This window comes from Polistes fuscatus, unplaced genomic scaffold (genome assembly GCF_010416935.1).
Source record: "Polistes fuscatus isolate 324 unplaced genomic scaffold, CU_Pfus_HIC Scaffold10, whole genome shotgun sequence".
Classification (NCBI taxonomy): domain Eukaryota; kingdom Metazoa; phylum Arthropoda; class Insecta; order Hymenoptera; family Vespidae; genus Polistes; species Polistes fuscatus.
The window spans coordinates 984,684-1,000,795 of NW_025112998.1; the positions used below are offsets into that span (position 1 = coordinate 984,684).

General features: G+C 36.3%; 1 protein-coding gene and 1 long non-coding RNA gene across 3 annotated transcripts in view; one reads left to right on the top strand and one right to left on the bottom strand.

The window, feature by feature from the left end:
- The window catches only part of LOC122526059, a 40,379-nt gene extending 36,494 nt beyond the window's left edge, over positions 1 to 3,885 (bottom strand). Inside the window, exon 1 of the mRNA XM_043649205.1 lies at positions 3,696 to 3,885. The gene's annotated coding sequence lies outside the window, so the exon portion shown is untranslated. The remainder of the gene's footprint in view (positions 1 to 3,695) is intronic.
- Positions 1,909 to 11,142, top strand: LOC122526060. 2 transcript variants are annotated; one of them, XR_006305944.1, is made up of 4 exons: positions 1,909 to 2,066; positions 5,414 to 5,544; positions 6,539 to 6,871; positions 11,079 to 11,142. It is a non-coding gene; the product is annotated as an uncharacterized LOC122526060 (long non-coding RNA). The 2 variants fall into 2 exon arrangements; XR_006305943.1 differs by lacking the exon at positions 5,414 to 5,544.
- Positions 11,143 to 16,112: the final 4,970 nt, after the last annotated feature.

A 16,112-nucleotide genomic window follows, 5' to 3' on the forward strand; every position in this document is an offset into this window, starting at 1 on the left:
ACCCCCTTTAGTTCTCTTAAACACCCTTGTTTAGGTTTATTGTTCTCTTTGTATATATATATGTGTGAGTCAACATAAAGACCACGATCGTAACCATCTTCTTAAATATTTTCTTAACAGAGCTATTTCGATTACGATGGATCGTTAATGTTAATTATATAATAAATTAAATGCATTATCATTGATATTTAATGCAACTCGTTGTTGTTGTTTTCTTTTTATGTGTATGTAGCGTGTGTGTGTGAATTAATCGATCAAAAAGTATGTTCGATTATCAGTAGAAAAATATTATATCATTACTCCGACTATCGTGAGTTTAATATAAGAAAGAAACAAATATCCAAGACAATGGTATAATATTTTTCTTTCGGGTCGTTTATCTAGCGAATCTATCCCATCGATAAACGTGGAAATGGGTGGAAGGTAACGTTCGAGGAAAGAGAATTTCCGAAGTGGTTCGAAAGAAAAGGATCGCAAAAATGTCCTAGCATAAAAATGCCATTGTGACAGACATCATCATTGGAGCTCGTCAAAGCGGAAAGGCTCCGTCTGGACGTTTCCGGTATTATCGCGTTAACCTCTTGCCGCCAATCTCATACTCTAAATCTTCCGTCCCTTATGATTGATCTTCGTTGGATATGTATTGGTTTTGCGTCCGTCGTATACGTTCGTACACTTCTCTATCATTCTATCTCTTTCTTTTCTACATTATTAACATCCTGCGGAACGAAGATCGACTGATACATCCACAAAGTCAGTAATTATTCGTCCGATTAGTTTCCATCTCACGTCAGATAAGCTTGATTTTCCGATCGATTAGCAGAGTTAAGGGTCAACGAACCGTAAAGATAATTTGGCAATAGATTCCTATAATTTAATAGACAAGTTCGAATATTATTCATCGAGTTTATGAATATCTTATAAAGATTTAATAAGGTTGTGTGCTTTAATTATATAACATCTTCATTAAATAGTATGGATAATTGATAACTCAATGAATCTATCTGCATTCAGAAACAGTGGGAGACGCTAATGTTCACGCACAAAGCTTTTTACCCTTTTTAAATGAATAATAGTATAATGTATGAACAATGTATGAGTAGGTAAAAGAAAGGTAACTGAAAATGAGGGTTTCAAAAGCGATGACAACTTAACAAAACCGAACATTTACTAATGATACCTTTTTATTCTACCTTTTAACTTTTCATTCTTCTTTTATCACCAGTTCGGTAAAAGCAAAAACGCAAGAAGAAATACCTTCCAACCGCTTTTGTCCGTTCTAATAGTTCATAAGCCGCTTACAGATAGTTAGCTAAACTCATGGCGCTTTGGTGTCGGCGAACCGGAGTTAAATGTCTCTAGTTAGCAGAAGTCTGTTTATGATGTAATCATTCGACTCGTTCGAACGAAGTATTACTAATTTTCCTAAACGGTCAACGATTAATTAATCGTATTAATTATTACAAACGCATTAACATGATTTTTTTTTGGTCAACGATCTCGAGACACATCCAAGCAAGATATTTATAATTATTTCGAGAAACGTATTTTTTCTTTCTTTGAAAAGAAGTCAATTATTGTTAAAATAACATTTATACAAGTGACCAAAATATTACATATCAAGGTAGAATAAATAGGTATTATTAGATCACACAAGTGAGCTATTAAATGCAATAAAAGGTTCTATTATTGTCGATAGGAGGGATGAAAAAAAAGAATATAAAAAAGGCAAGGATCGTCATGATCATTTATCAGGCAGTTATGATCTCATAGAATTCTCAGGAAGAACGCACATTCTACCGAGAGTAGAGTCACGAACGTTAATAGCTCTCTATATTTGCCTAATGATCGCGGTCGAGGAGAAGTAGTATGCGTATCGCGAACCTCTACTTGCTCTCTTATCGCGTTTCCTCTTCGCTACACACGAGCCGGCAGCCTCAGGAACATTTTCGACGCTGGCGAGTTACGTTAGATCGTACTCGCGAACGCCATTGTTACGCCCGTATTACCCGCAGCCGTTTCACCACAGAGACTTCCGGAGATTTCGCTTAACCCACAGCGCCCAGGTATTGTACCAAAAGCTATTTTGCCAAATAAGATTATTACGGCGTAAATAACTTTCTTACATCAATTGGGATAATAATCTAACTAAGAACGACGGTCCTTCAAAACCATTGCCAGCCAACTTGTACCCTTTGTACGAGACATAGATATTATTATGAATCTTATACATTATTTTACGTGATACGTTTTTGTATTAATATATAAGTATTATATCATCGTCAAGGAGTATGAAATTATTTTATTCTATGATTTTACATTGTTCAGATTATTTCTTTACGAGTTTAAAGATTAATATTTGAATAGTATGGGAAATAGAATTATTATGAGAATAGAAATTATTTTACTATTTATTTGTTTCATTTTTTTAAACTTAAGGTATTTAAATTTCATATTTATTTGTTTTTATATCCTAATATAGAGAAACTTGAAAATTTTCGAAAATTTTACGCGTAAAAACGATTTCAATGCGCTTATCGAGAATTTTCCTTTGGAGAGAAAATTGCGAAATATTCGTAAACGAGACATAGAATTTTTCTCGCTTTCGGTCACGTTCACGACGTCGACTTTTACGAAGGAACCTTTTTGCACTTGTAGCATGATCGTGCATTATCGATGAACGTTGAGCGTTCACCGATCGAAGTCGATCCGTGTTCTCGGAGAAAACTTTAACGCGAGAATAGAAATTCAGGCAATATATTTAGCTCGGTTATTTTCTTTTTCTTTTTCTTTTTCTATCTTCTATCCCCTCCCCACCCTTTTTCCGATGCAAATCAACAAGGAACGCGGCTTTACGGATTCAATTAAAGTGAAGGGGCATCGATTGTCTCGTTAATTAATTATAATATTAAATTGTCGCCTAACTTTTCTGCGAGATACTCAAGGAAAGGGACGTTAATTGTTCTTGATGGAATTATAAGGTGACTAACTTTTCTCTCGGTTATATGCGGAAGTAATTCAATTACGCCAGAAAAGTCTCAAACGTTTTCTTTTGCATCGAATATGCTTGCAACTATTTTCTTAAGTTTTTTCTTTACAATACTTTGCGTCGTTGCTACAATTTATATTGATTACGAATCTCTACATTAATCTCTTCCCGCAAAAGTTGCTCAATTTTATCATAAATAAATATATTACGATACTATGTAAGAGAAATAAAAAATTCAACACATTTACAAGTATAACAATTGATTATTTTTAAACGAAGACGTATCGTACTATCGACATTATGCGCATCCCGTCGTTTAAATGTACAGATTAAACGTGCTTACGTAGCTCTCGGTATTACCTTTACGCAGGACGAAGTTTCAATGAGTCAGAGATTATGCCGGAGAGCGACCTCGGCTAGATATTAAGCAGAATAGAAGTAGAGATAGAGTAGAATATTACCTGTAATATCAACCACGTTCTATTTTCTTCTACGACAAAATAATTGAAGTACGAAAAAAAGAATAATTAGCTAAATCAATAGTAATCAATTAAAAATAAACTTGAACGATTATCCATATTTAAAAGAAAATCGACAGATCATTAATTTCAAACGTGACTGAAGAATAAAGCATGGTTAAGAAAATAAAAAAAAAAAAAAAATAAAATAAAACAAGAGAGAGCAACTTTAAAGTCGTGAGCAACACCTTTTGGAAGTGACTTCGGAAATGAAGCTTCATCTTGGTAGTGCCGCGACACTCCTAATTGGCCAGCCTCGGTGTCGGGCAGAATAACGACGAAGAAGACGACGACGACGACGACGAAAGGACGAAACGCAGTGGATGCGGTTAATGCGGGAAGCTTTCGTTACGTATGCAGCGCACCACGTCACTTCACTTCTCTGCCAGCACTGTGCTGGAACCCTGTGAAGTCTTTGCGAGTGCATATGTATAGCTAATACGTGTTATATACCAACTCTCTCTTACTATCTTTCTCTCTATCATTCACTGTCTCTTTCTACGTCTATTTACCTATCTCTTTCTATCTATCTATATTTCTATTTCTCTCTCTCTCTCTCTCTCTTTTGGAGCGTAGAAGGAGAACGCGAGTTGGTAGGCAATGGGGTCGTCGTTCTACGACATGCAAATCATATCACTGCCGTCTACCGTACGTAGACTTCACCAGAACCCCGGGCTCGGATGCTGTGTTGTAACATTGGGGATGGGAGAACTTGCTTGGAATTGTCTCATTGTCGTATTCCGTGTTACGCGACGGTGTTATTACGTTGGCAAGTCGTCTATGACTTTCAAACGAGAAAACATTTTCAACGGTAACATTGAAATTGAGAGTTTTAGGAAAAATTGAAAATTCTTTTGCCAGTTGCTTTTGGTCAGTCGTTTGTTTCTTTACCGAGTAGGTAATACCCATTCCGTTTTATTTCTACGAAACTGCGCTTCGGAATCTAATTTTTCTCATTACATTAATACCGATTGTTTATAGACAATCTAACTTTATCGAATTTATAGAAAATTTCTTTAATAATAAAAATTAATCCTCAAATCGGTAATATAATTTTTTTTCTTCGCAAATCCATCATCTCGATTAGGGTACACCATTTTAACAAATACAAAACGAAACGAGCATCTAAAGAGACGGATAAGGATCGAGATTAATGGAAGTCTCGAGACGTTTTCCTCCCTTTCGTTTAGGATAATATTTTTGAAGGGACCTTCTTCCTCGACTAAGAATGAATCAAAATAATAATGGCGTACCTGCGTCGATAGATCGGTATTTCGAAGGTTTCTTTTTTACCTTTTATCTTAGAAAAAAAGAAGAAGAAAAAGAAAAACAAAAAAAGAAGAAGAAATAAGAGTTACGTTTTTAAGTAATTGCGAGTGGTTCTGTTGGATTGTTAAAAATAACAATGGCGAATACCGTTCGGTAGACGCGTGGCACGAAGAACGATAGGCCGACAGGCAGACAGAGGATACGCTTACGTCTTACGACTAAAGCCTTCGCGATTATGTAAATGTTACTCATGGAGGCGCAACAGATGCTTCTTCTTCCCTTCCTCCCCCCAAACCCCCAACCCACAGCCCCTTCACTCCTTCTCCTTTTTCTCTTGTCGTTTTGAGACAGAAGGGTACCCGCACCCTAATCCGAGTAACGTCTCCAGCAACGATCCCAACCCCACAGGAGGATATTGTTTAGATCCTTCCAACGAAATTCCTTACAAATTCCAGAAAGCACGAAACGACCTCCTCCTACGCCATCGCTACCAACATACCAAGGGGACGCGGATTGAAAGGGAAGCACCAACGAGCGAAACATTCTTCCTCTTTCTCCGTCCATTCCTTTACCTCTACTATTCTCTTTCTCTTCTCTCCCAGCAGTTGGTTAATATCGTTGAGTTTCCTTATTTTAGGTTGAACCTGCGGACACCACTGGATATCACATATCCGATTGGTTGCACGCTTCTAGAACGATAACGCGAATTGTAAGACCTAATGCATTCCACGCGTACGAGATTTTCGAGATTGGTGGACAGATGTATGTGTACGTATGTATGTATATAGGTATGTATGTGCTTAGACGTAATTGGCAAATCGCCGAAACTGTCGTTGGAATCTCAACTATCTCTTCGTGGACCGCTCATCGAAACCACGAGAGTAACAACGACATCTCGATGATCTATCGTTCCTACGATATACCCAAGTTACTACGTGTTCGACTACCTGGTTGAACGATTTCATTCGTTCCTTGATTAACCGTCTGTGTAAATCTACTCGTTTAATATCTTATTTAAATATTCTTGTACTCTCGTATTATTAAATGTAAAAATTGATTGAACGTTTCGATGTTTAAATTCATTTGCATCAACGTCGGTATATTAATTTATAATTAAATAGTAATATTTGTCTAAAATGAATAAGAATTAATTAAAAAGGATTATTCAAAAAAAAAAAGAAAATCTAAAAGATCTGATAGTTTGTTAAAATATTTAACGAGGAGAAATAAAAAAAAAAAAGAAAAGAAGAAAATTATTCGACATTCATTTCGCTTAGCTTATTTTAGAATGTCTTACGAAATTTCTTAACTTAGAAATCATAACGCGTGAACGATTGGAAATGACGCCTTGGCGATATCCACGTTCCTCGCAAGAAACGTCGATTACCTTTCAATTTGATTATGCGTGATAAATGTCGGTAAACGTTGAATCGTTGTTTTGCCGGAGCAATAAGACATCGATAATCGAGCTGGCTTATAAGAAAAGCTATTTGATATATACGATTGGACGATGGATAATGGAATCGGTTGAGATAAATAGCTTGGAGTATTTCTCGACCGGTTGAAGAGAATGAGAAAGATAAAGGATAAAGATAAAGATAGAAAGAGTAGGATAGCAAAACAAGTGAGAATAGGAAGGAAAAGAAAGAGAGAGAGAGAGAGAGAAAGAGAATGAAAATCGATCTAATCTCAAGCCTGTTTCTTCGTAGAAAGAGAAGAAAATGGTGGTCGGGGTATCGTTAATAACTTCTCTCTTCTTCAGGGAATGCCAACTCGGTTTAATCAGCCTGCCCAATAGATGAGAAACGCGCGTAGCTGTTTCAAAGAAGTGTCAGAGAATCCTTATGGGCGGCGCCAAACGAGCACCACGAGTAAGGACGACAAGGACGACGATGAGGTGTTCTTACCGGACAACCTGGCTCGCGCGATTTAATGAAAGTACGCGTCAATATTCATAGCCTCGTGCGCTATAATAATATGGTAAATGGCTTCTCGTCTCTCCTCGTTGTTAGCTTTACGAGCTGCAAAGTGCCAACGATGTCAACCGTGACACGGTTGGCTACTTCTCACCGAGAGAAGATCGACCGATTTCAATGTAAGTGGACTTGGTGTCTTCTAAATATTTTCATTTTTCTCTTTTTTGTTTCTTTTTTGAATATTATTCTTGTCATTTTCTCTTACCCGTAATATCTACTCGGATGATCGTTAAAGTTTATCTCTTTCTCCTTGATGATTACTACTTTGTCTCCCTCGGATATAATAAATGTGATTAATATTCGATAAATTCTTTGGCATTAACACAGTTGATCCAATTTATTTCTTACTCGTATAACTAGATTCATTTTCTTACTACCCACTCGATGCCAGCAAGATTCCTGTTTTGCGATATCCCCCGACGTTGTGCTCGATGTTACATAAACGATTCTATTAGGGATGGTAGCATTAACCCCGCGAACATTAAAAAATTTTTCCCCCTTCAGAAATGTCGAGTTACTCTGAGTAAACTACAAAGGCAATTTACCACTTAAGCCCTCAGAAGCTACGGTAGCCCTTCGAAAGTAACTACTACTACTACTACTGTTACTACTACCTCGACTTATCGAAGGGTCCGCGAGACTGTCAGATACAGAGGCAAATTCCTACGACATTTTTTGCGTTCCATAATACTGTAACCAGCAGTACGTTTTAAGGGATAACATTGAACCTAGTAGTAGGTAAGTACGGAAAGTATTTGTTACAAGATAGCAGATTAGAGGTAAGGTTTTCTGGCAGAGGAGAGACCCATCTTGCATACGATAATACTCCCAACTCGACCGATGACTCATCCTAAGGGACCTCAGATGCTCTTCTCCCAGTCTTATTTTCTACATTAGCTCGATTACGTCGTCGATGTTGCCAGTAATGTGTTTCGTGAAAAATGGAATGATACTAAGCAAGATTCATTGACCCTATCTCATGATAAAATACCACTGATACTCATCGATTATGCATCTTTTCTTTTGGTAAAACGTAATAATACATCAGTTTGGGATTTAACTCGAACTCCCAAATGGAAGAAAGAAGAAGCAGAAGAAAAATAAGAAAGAAAGAAGTAAAAAGAAAAAGAAAAAGAAAAAATATATATCGAGTTCTTGTAGACCGGTAATACGACATGCTGCAAAAAGTATCCTGAACGTAGGAGACATCCTGTCCGGTAGACAAAAAGAATCAACAAAACGTTCGAGTTACCTGCAAGAAGTAGAGATTCTTGGAAAGGAAAGGCGAGTTCGAAGAGACTCTCTCGTCGTTAAAGATAATTCAGGACACTCGTACTCTCTCGTAAGCTGAATTATACGACTCTCTTTCGTTTCTTTGTTAGATACGTTAGAGAAGGACAATTCCACCTTTTGTGGAATTCGAGAGAGCGACTGTACTAGACGATGGAAGGAATTGAAAGACATCAACGGAGAAAGAGAATGAGTATCGAGAATGAAGGTATCTAAAGGGTAGATACCTACCTCCATCGGTACGTTCTTTGACAAGACCGGCGACGATGAATTATTCAATCAGGTAATCACGACCGTGTCGCGATTGCGAATAGCCACACGCTTACGAGAGTTCTATCATTGTATTGGTGCCTTCTGCTTATCGAACCGAGCTAAGCAGCTTCCCGACGACCTCTTTCTCTCTCTCTCATACTCTCACTCTCTCTTTCTCTCCCTTTAGACAAAGACAAACAGGCACGCTCGTTAGTATTTCGTCCGTGCATCTAATGATCGTCGTTTAACGCTTACTAATTCCTCGTTGACCTTGGTTAATTGGAAATCTTTATAACCTTGAAGTAGTTCGTAGACTCTTTGTCACAAATGGAGGGGGGGGTGGCGAAGGGGGTATCCTAATCAAAGAGTAGAGAGACTAATAAGTAGTCGACACTTTGACGATTCGATTCAATACTACAAATTTTGTCCGAAGTACACGAATACAATAATATGTGAAGAAAATGTTTCTTACGATATCACTTGGATCTTTGACGAATTGTAATATGAGTTTATTGTTTTAAACGATTACAATATTTCAATATATAAAGCCCGAATCTAAAAGATACATTTGCAGAAAACATACCGAGAGAAGAGAAATATCTCCCTCGCCAAAAATGGAATTATTTAAGTTTATACGACTATAGGCGACAACTGGAAAGCATTCCCCTAAATAACGTCGTCCCCGAGGAGACATTTTTTCTTATAAATAAAGAATTACTCTGACACCGGAACGAGGAGAAATTAATCAATAAAGTTGGTATTTGCGAAATCTATTCTAATATCAAGATAACCCCCTTACGTAAAACAATATATTGTCTGTTGTTTAATAAAATTATATTAAATAAACGGTATCATATATATATATATAAATATTTATTTGTAATTTAATCTTATCAATGATTAATAATAATTTTTTTGTTCCTTCGAATAAAAAAAAAATGTCAACTTTTTTTCAAACTTACTCATTTTTTTCGAACGAACGTCGTTTGCTTTAACACGCGAATTCTTGCATTAGCGAGGTAACGTACTAAGCGCAAGTCCGCGTTTCAATGGGTCATAAAACGAGAACGAGAGCTAGAAGATTGAGTATCGTACGTATTCTAGAACAACGCTTTCCCCATCCTCCAGTTTACTTTCGTCCTTTACCGTTCAACGTGATAGCAATGGCCAAAGCCCACTCCTCCTCTTCTTGTTCTCTAACATCGGAGAACGCGTGCCGTCGGAAGCTGCGACACGGTTTGGCTCTCAGGAGGACAAATAGGAATGGTCTCATGAGAGAAGAGAAAGAGAGAGAGAGAGAGAGAGAGAGAGAGAGAGAGAGAGAGATAGTTAGATAAAGAGGGAGTCCCATGCATCCACCCTCACCCCCTTAGTGACCATTGTTGTTCCTCGTTTTCACCGTCGACCCTACTAAATTTCAACCCGACCTCCTGCAAATTATTTCTACCGACGATATAATGATTTGTACCTAAGCTAAATGATTTTTTATGGACTACTCTTGAACAACTTTTTCTATTATACCAAATGAATATGGATATTATTTAACGTTCGATTTAACAATGTTTTTTTTTTTTCAAACTGATTCTTTATTAATACCTAATTTATTTATTCTTTTTCTTCTATACTCTCGAATTATATCGCTAATAGATTAATGCTATTGAAAAATAATATTAATGTAAAATCGGGAAATTTCTTTTTTAATGAGATAAAAAATGTAAAAATTGAAGAGAAATGTCAACGAAAAATTTCCTCGATCGTGTCCAGTCACACCATATAGGAGACACTCAGGATATCCGGTGCGATTACGCGAGTCACCAATGTACCTTCTTCGACTATACCAACCTAACTCGTACGAATATATATATGAGTAAGTATATACATATATATATATTTCTCTTTCCTGATAGAACGTCTCGCGGAGTTCCTCACTCCTCGTTCGAACATTATCTTCGTCTGGGTATACACTTCGCATAATGCGTGCGTTCAAAGCAACACAGAACTACCCTATCTGTGTAGATAAAACGGAGACCGTCTGGAAAGCAGGAAATACCAACATGGCTTTTTCTTTTTGGCATGTGAGGGGGAAAACGTAGGAACACAACCCTGATCGAAGCTCACAGAATACCCTTACCCGATTATTATTATTATTATTATTATTATTATTATTATTCATATATTTGAAGGAATAGTAATAACGTCGTATTGGTAGAAGACAAAACGGTTCCATGAATAAATGTGATCGCCTACCTTTGTAAGAAACACGCATTGCTAAGGGGTGTTGAAGCGTCGAAATCGAGTATTCGAAGTGGAACGAAAGAAAATGATGATGATGATGATAATAACAAGGGATGTCGGGTGGTGTCCTAACGGGCAAAGATCTTCACGCTTTTAGAGAGGATAGCCTAACCCTCATTAGTCACTCTCAACTTCTTCGGACCGGGAATGCTTAGGTGTTGTAGTTGTGTGTATATGTCTACGGGGGGGAGGGTTATGTTTTAAAGAGAAATATTATTATATATATATGAATATATTATATATCAAATTTCAACAAAGCAAGTGCAACCTTACATTCGATAACTCTTGGTTATTTAATCTTTACGGACCACCCTAAGCGATTATTTGTATTTTTTTTGCTTACCACCCCATGATTCTGTGAAATCTTTTCAAAGTGTGAAGACTATCTGTAATCTAAACTATCCATAAATGTTTTTTTTTCTTTTCTTTTTCTTTTTCTTTTTTTTTTCTTGACTAGTACGATGTAACACCGATAATAAATCATTTTAGAAGGTAGGTGGATGACGGTGTGTTCGTTCGGAAAGAAAACTTGAGAGCCAGCAGGTGTCGGAAGGATCGAAGTAGCGCTTGCGTAGCTGTGTTCACGATGCTTCGAAACTAATTTAATTGATGCCGAGGAAAGGTTCGACTGGACCACGATAAAAACTTTCTCACGGATAATTGGCCAACTGGATGGAGGAGCAAGAAGGAGTCGAGGACTCTCGAACAACGTGCTCTTCAAGTTTCGATATGTGACTGTAATGTTTTATTTCATTCTTCGAACGATTTCTTTTGTTTTTTTTCTTTTTTCTTCTTTTTCTTTTTTTTGTTTCTTCTTTATATAAAAAGGAACGAAAAATTTGCGATACTATTAAGTTAATTGGAAGAAAATATAAAATGTCGAAACTAAACGATTTGCTAAAAAGTTAACAAATAAACTAAATAAATTTATACGAAAAAAATTATATATCATAACGAAATAATGAAATACAAAGTGTATAAACTATAATTCCATTGATTTAAATTTGGAATATTTCAAATGTCGATTGTCCGATAAAATCCCAAGCATTATCAAGAAAACGGTAGGACCGAAAGAAAACAAGAAGACGACACTTCGAAATTCGTGTTTTTAAGATCCACCACTCCTCTTAATTAGAATCTCTAAAGCCTTGAAATGAATTCGAGGGTTGGTACACAGTAGGTTAGGTTATGCTTGAAAACGAGTGACCCTTTTCATCGAGCATAATTCAATTTTCTGCTTTTTATCGTTCTCTCTCTCTCTTTATCTTTTCTCTCTCTTACTCGCGTGCACGTAAGTATACAGCTCACGGAATGCTTATATCTCGAGGAATTATGCGCTCAATTTGGATTTATAATAAAGAGCTTTGGAATCGTAGGTAAGGCTACGACGACGACGACTATGCCGGCACATTGAATGAAGGCGCGAGGGCGCATAAATTATGATAATCCGTGTAGCCTGTGGCACTGGCGGCAGCTCTCCTTTTCTCTCTCTCTCTCTCTCTCTCTCTGTTTCTCCTTCGAACGATTTAAATTCAGTTAGCGTAACGCGTCTGATTTGATGCCGGCTGGCCACCTGCCGGTAAGTGGCCGCCGATTTTAAGAATGAAATTCTTAACAAGCCTCGAGTGCTCCACTTCGTTCTCTTCTCTTCTTTTATTCTACCTTATACTTTTACTTTTACTTTTTCTTTTTCTTTTCTTTTTCATCTTCCTTTTCCTCTTCTTCTTCTTCTTCTGCTGCTGCTGCTGCTGCTGCTGCTTCCTGCCACTTCGACAAAAACTCCCGTCGGATTCGTGACCCCTAAATTACCGAGTAAATTATACGCTCGAGAAGAGGAAAGGGAAAGAAAGAAAGAGAAAGGGAAAAAGATAGAGATAGAAAGAGAGAGAGAGAGAGAGAAAGAGAGAGAGAGAGAGAGAGATAGTATCCTTTGGAAACGTATTTTTCTTTCTTGGGATTTCGCTGTCAGCATTCGTAATGCGGTTATTTTTATTCGTAGCGCGTCTTTATATTAGTTAGAAAAGAAGAACGGAATGAGATGATAGAGAAAGATACGGAAAGGGAAAGGATAATTATGTTTCGTATATTACATCATATTTAATCGATTATTATTATATCTAAATGGCAACTAAATACTATGTTATCTGTTATTCGTTATGGATTATAATCGATACGATTTTAACGAAGTTGAATATCAAGTAGCTCGTTAGTTACCGAGTATGAATTCGCTTTTGCAATGACGTATGTTTCATAAGGGCTTTTGAGTTAGCTCTTGATATTCAATATCGTTATCTTTCGATCATTATGTATTTCAACGTATTAATAAACGTAGATACGGCAAGATGATATCTATTTCCTGAAGAGCTAAAGGGGTCTTCTACATGCGTGGACTACCGGTGTCCACTAATCAATGATCTAATTTATCACGGTGCGAGCTCTCGGATTATCAGTTAGGCATTGATTTAAAGTCATATTTATTATGCATGATCAAACATCAATTTTGTTGAAGTAATGAAAATTCGTTGACTAAATTTATTTTATTATTTTAAATATATTTGTATGATATTATGGATACTTAAATGTCTCTGTATGTGTGTGTATGTGTGTGTGTGTGTGTTTGTTTGTTTTTGGTAAAAATAACAGTAATTCTAGTAAAGGGAATCGTAAAAAATTGTTATAATCAGAGTCGAATGGAAAATCGAAAAGAAATTCGTAATGGCTTCTTACTTTAGGATCTTCTTTTTAATGTTAAAAATAGTTAGAGGGTTGATTCTTGTTTACTGGTTGCGCATCATTGCGCGGCCGTATTCCTAGGAATAAATCTCCTATAAAACTACCATTACGTCGATGCTTATTCCCCAAGTTCCGTCGTCTAGGGCCGTTCTAAAATATACAGAAGTTTTCTTCCAGTCGTACTTATTGTTTTGTCGATCGTAGTAAAATATCTTCCCGATCTACCTACCCTCGAACTATGTTTCCTACTTTTTTCTTTTTCTTATCAATCTCATTTTCTTGCGCCCTTTTCTTTTTTTAATAAAAAAAAAAAAAAAAAAAAAAATAAATCAAATAGTTCGCGTTATTTAAAACAGAGTCATAATCATTGAAAAAAATTTCACGTTGTTTATGCGAATGATCCAGTTACTCTAAGACTAGTATTGTAAAAAATTATTGATCTATTGCACTATGTAATCCTATTTCGCAGAAGCTCATTTTAAAATCCACCCCTACGTTGTTCAGAATGAATATTAGAAGAAGGTAGATGGACATGTGAACGAAAATCCAAGAGAATGGAACTCGAAGAGAATGAAACGAAGAAAAGGATTCCTGTTCTTCTTTTCGCCGGTGCCTCATTTTCTTCTGAATTCCCTTATCCCTTCTTACCTTTCTTTTATTCTACTCGAAGCCCGGCATTGCAGCGATGTTGCTACTTCTGCTGCTGCTACTGCTGCTTGACTTACCCGACGTCGAAGTTCACTTTATATCTACGTTCAACAAAGCCTCTGGCCCCTCCGGGGCTTTATTAAAAATTGAGGATGCAATTTACCTCGCGGCCCACCACAGAGCTCGCGTTCTAAATAAAGGAGTGGGCGAATAGGCTGCACTACCCCATCCCAACCCCCTTTCTCACCCTCTCGCTCTTTCTATTTCTCTCGCTTTCGTCATGGATCGTTGGTAACAAACCCCCTGCGAGAAACATCGTGGAATGAATCCAACGTTGTAAATGAACTCGTAGAAAATTTGATCCTCTCGTTTATCTTGTCTACATTATTACAAAATGAAGAAGAAAATAATAAATATCATTAATCATATTTGCTAATTGATAATTGCAAAATATCTATATTTATAAAATATTCGAGAGAAAAATTTCCAACGCGTTATTCTTTTTTTTTCCCTTTTTCAATTATAATCTTCAATTTTCATTTTCTCATTAAACAAATCTCATTAATAATTTTATATAAAAATAACATTTTAATGGAATATATATATATATTTATTAAAAATCAAAATCATTCATCGATGTATCTCGCAAATAATACCAAGGTGAGAAAATTGATACGCATCAAGATAAATTTATTAATATTCTTGATAAACCATCGAAGGTGTTCGTGATGGTAGCTTATCTGGCTGCACGACTTTATCCAATTATGCGAACGGGTTTGCTGTCTCCTCCTGTCTCTCTTTTAATTAGCTTATCGAGAAAAGCCCGAGGTAACGAACGATATCTGTCGGTTCTTCACGAGTTTTGCAAACGTATAACGATCTGTTCGCGTGCCGATGTTAACCAGCTGCGAGTTTCTATCTTTCTCTTTCTCTTTGTTCGTAATAATTTTGTTTTTTCTTTTTTTTTGCGAACGATATTCATTAGACGAACGAACGTACGAACGAACGAACGAACGAACGAACGAACGAGCGAACGGTTTGAAAAAGGGTGCAGGACGAAGGGCATACTTGGTCCTCGGAGCTATTTGACGCGTATCACGATATCGAACTTCGATTTATGCCAAAAAGTCTCCCCACGCGTAAGCTAGCTTGTTTTAAAGCAGATGTGCGAAGGTAATAAGATTATTAAGATAAACGTTTTTTTTTTTTATTTTACGATTAAATTTAACTTTTACGTACTCGAATGAATCGTTAGGTAATACAAGAGAGAGAGAGAAAAAAAAAGAAGAAAGAAAAATATGTTGAAAATTTGATATTATATTATATATTTAAAACCGACTTATGTTGTAAGCTTCTATACGTAATATACTTATGCTCGTTATATTTTGTACAGTATTATTTTAAAGAGAGATATTTTTTAATGGCACAAATAGAAACGTATAGTTTTACATTTTTTTTCTAGAATAATATTATTAAAGTATATAAGTTGGTTGGTAACGACTCAGACGCGGAGTTACTCTTTTATATATCATTTCGATATTTACCTGGCTCACGAATATGAATGCAAGAAACTCCATACGAGTTATATCTCTCTTTTTTTTTTTTTTTTTTTTTCACATTTTTCTTTCTCCTCTTTATCTTCTCGGTTTCGTCGCGTTAAATACACGTAATTGAGATCCTTTCATAACGTCTCGTGCGTAAGCTCGTTTTCTACGTTTAGTACTGAATTAAAAAGCGAAAAATGTTCCGCCACCCCCTCGTCCCTACCCCACCTCGTCAGTTGGCTACATTTTTTCATCCTTCTCAAAATATAAGATAGCTAAATGTCAAAATGTTTTAAACTAACGATAATAAATTACACATATTCATACATAATTTCAATTGCATACAATAAAAAAATCTACAGTGCAAGTTTATGCAGTCGAATTATCTGGACACTGCGTAGACGGTATATTTAACGAATATTAACTAAAAAAGATTATTTGTAACAAGGCAAATATGAAAAAAAGTTATTATACTGAAAACACCCGTTCTTTTAAAAATCTTACACGTTGGTATAGAAAGGGAAATCAAAATGATTATAGGTTGATATGACTATAGAAATTATAGAATTATAGAAATTATAGGTTGAGGAACAACGAT